Below are 3503 nucleotides of genomic sequence, written 5' to 3' on the forward strand. Positions count from 1 at the left end.
ACAATAAACTTTTTTTAATGTGCATAGAACTGGCATTGGGGGCGGTGTATTAATTGTGGATGAGCGTATTTCGAAGGAGACCCTGCACAAAAAAGAAAAATTTTGTGGACAGAGTTTCGGAATTTATTTCAATAGACTTCGTATTTGCATTTATTTTACTGAAAAAAGAAAAGCAGTAGTTGGCGGGTACACTTTTGTCGGTTTTGGAACTACTTCTGGAACTACAACAACAGCCTAACATTACAGTTCAAGCATCACTTTATATATACAATTACGGCTCTCCCCTTGAAGTACAATGTTCAGCATTCACAAAATTATATTTCCGTCTGAGACCTGAAAAACTCTTTGGTCACACTTGATGATATTGACTGCTTCAGCTGAGGTCACGAACTGGCGCAGAGCACTTCCAAAGCTCGGCTCTTTAGTAAACTCTGTGCGAGAGCACTGCAGTCATGAGAGAAAGGCGCTGTCTTCTCCAGACTCTCCCATTCGTCGTTGCGGACTGCAGCGAGACATTGCTATTTGTCTGTGGTATTGATGTGGGTTGCCTGCTTTCGTGTGGCTTTACGATCTTTCGTCAATACCACATGCACAATATTTGCAAACGAATGATGTATCCGACAATTTTTAAAGTTTTTTGGGTTAATAAATAAATAAGAGATCAAGCACTGTATACATTGACTTATATGTGGGGACATAGCCCCCAAGTGTGATGTGGCAGCTGTTAAACTAAAAGCTAGTTACCGTATTCGAAATACCTGCATCAACGTATACAATAAAAAATCTTGGAAGAGTGGCGTGTCTGCAGATGGTATGTACATGCCAGCTGTTGGCTAGTTTGTCACAGCAGACAGCGTTTTCGCCTTCGTGTTATTTCTTCCTTAAATGGTCCCAGGATTTGTCCTCGTGCGAAATCTAGTTTCGGATCTAACATTTGGGTTTTATCTTTCTTGTATCTGACTCCTCTCACAGCTCAAATGCCATAACCTGTACAATAACATACATATCAAGGGTTCGTTTAAAGGCCAATTCACACTGGCCGTCAGTTCCCGTCCTGTCAAAACATTCAGCAATGCGTTAGTAGTAGTAGTAGTAGTAGTTTATTCATCCAGAGACAATTTACATTGCATGGATTTCGTCAAAAAATACATAGTATATATATACACACATATAGCGTGAACAATACTATACAAAATACAGATGTGCATAGTAGACTACATAACATCAGACCACATTGAAATAGCATGTACAACTTTGATTATTTACATTGATGTATGAGAAAGACTTTTTACATGGAATACACAGTTGATATTTAGATATAACACATACAATTCTAGCACTTTTGTACATATTATTTATTTAAATCATAGCAACAGTCAGATAAAAATTACTATTGGCACAGAGTACATAAATATAATTGTTTAGTATGAAGCTATTCCAGGTATTCTTTTACACTATAATAGCAGTTGGTCATTAAAAATTTGAATACTGCTTCTTTAAATGAAGACAATTTTTTTATTTCTTTTATCTTTACCGGTAGGTTGTTATACAATCTGCTTCCTTGTATGTTTGTTTGTTTCTGCGCCAAAACCTTGTTAACTCTTTTTATATGAATGTCATTGCACTTTCTTGTGTTGTAAGTATGTTGATCCGAGTTGGATTGGAAATTGTTAATATTTCGTTTTACATTAATTACGCTTTTCTGTATATAGAGGCATGGTAGGGGCAGAATATTCAGCTGTTTAAATAATTGCTTTGGAGGAGTTAGCCTTGAACTGTTGGTAATTATTCTAACAACTCGTTTTTGTAGAGTGAAGATGGTTTTAAGATTTTTCTTACTATGACCCCAGAAGATGAGGCCATAGGTATTAGCAGAATGTATATAAGCAAAGTAAACAGCTCTGCTACATTCCCTACTACATACAAAGCTAATAACGCGTAAAGCAAAGCAAGCAGAGCTTAACTTATGCAAGAGATACAGGATATGGGATTTCCAGTCTAAATTTTCATCTATATGTACACCTAAGAATTTTGTGGTAGCAACTCTCACAATTTCTTTATTTTGTATTCTGAGATCTAGATCAGAGTGTGACTTTGCTTTCCTGTAATATAATTAGTTTTAGAGATATTTATGGTTAATTTGTTCACTTCAAACCAATTTTGCAAATGTTCTATAACTTTGGTTGCAGATGTTGGCAATACCCGGTTTGTGTCAGTTACTACAATGTTTGTGTCATCCACAAACAGGGTTATATGAGTACCATTTACTGGAATCTTGATATCATTTATGTAAAGAAGAAATAGGAGAGGTCCTAGAACACTCCCCTGCGGTACCCCTATTGGCACAGTCTGAATATCCAATCTGTAAACAATACTTTGGTTTTTACTGTTTGTTGCTGCAATTTCTACTACCTGTTTCCTATTATGGAGATATGACTGAAACCACTTTTTAGCTACTCCTCGTATTCCGACATATTCTAATTTGTCTAGCTGTATCGAATGCCTTTGAGAGGTCCAAATTTATTCCTATTGTACTGTTGTTCTTATCTAGCCCTGTTACAATATTTTCAATGAATTGGGTGATGGCTGACTCTGTACTCATTCCTTTGCGAAAGCCGTGTTGGTTTACAGACAATAGATTGAATTTCTCGAGGTAATTTGTAATTCTGTTTTTCATGACTGTCTCTATTACTTTTGAAAATACCGATAATAAAGCTATTGGTCTATAGTTTCCCACTTCATGTATATTGCCCCTTTTATACAATGGTTTTACTTTTGCAATTTTTAATCGTTGTGGAAAGACACCTTCTGAAAATGATATGTTTATGATGTGTGGGAGTGGGTCTGATATGACACTAGCACATCTCATCATGACTGAGCAAGGTATCTCGTCAATCCCTGATGACATTTTATTCTTCATTGTTTTTATTATTCGATTAACTTCCAATTTGTTTGTGGGAGGTAGCAATAATGAATTAACACTTTGTTCTTCTGGGATTGATGTTCTACTAATCTTAGGACAATTTTTATGCAGATTGATTGGACTATTTATGAAGTAGTCATTGACGTAATTTGCTAAAGTACGATTTCTGACTAGCACACCTTGATCATCTTTTAAAACAAAGTCATCTGGATTTCTAACATTTTTGCTTGGGCCTATTCCTTTTTTTACTACATTCCATATAGCTTTTGATTTGTTTGCTGACCCAGCAATTACACTGTCATTGTGCATTGTCTTGGCTTTTTTGACCACCTTCCTGTAAATTTTCTTGTATGTCTGAACATAATCTGTGAAGTGTTCATCTTTGTTATCTTTTTTGAGTTGACTGATATGTTTTAGTGTTTGACTAGATACTCTAATAGCAGGTGTTATCCACTGGCTTGTGTTCCTAGGCATGACATTGATCTTTGTGAGCTTTTTTGGGAAACACATCTCAAATAGGGACATGAATGTACTAGAAAAAGCATTGAAACATTCCTCGGTTGTTGTTTGTGCAAAGACA

This window comes from Schistocerca piceifrons, chromosome 9, assembly GCF_021461385.2.
Source record: "Schistocerca piceifrons isolate TAMUIC-IGC-003096 chromosome 9, iqSchPice1.1, whole genome shotgun sequence".
NCBI classification, from domain to species: domain Eukaryota; kingdom Metazoa; phylum Arthropoda; class Insecta; order Orthoptera; family Acrididae; genus Schistocerca; species Schistocerca piceifrons.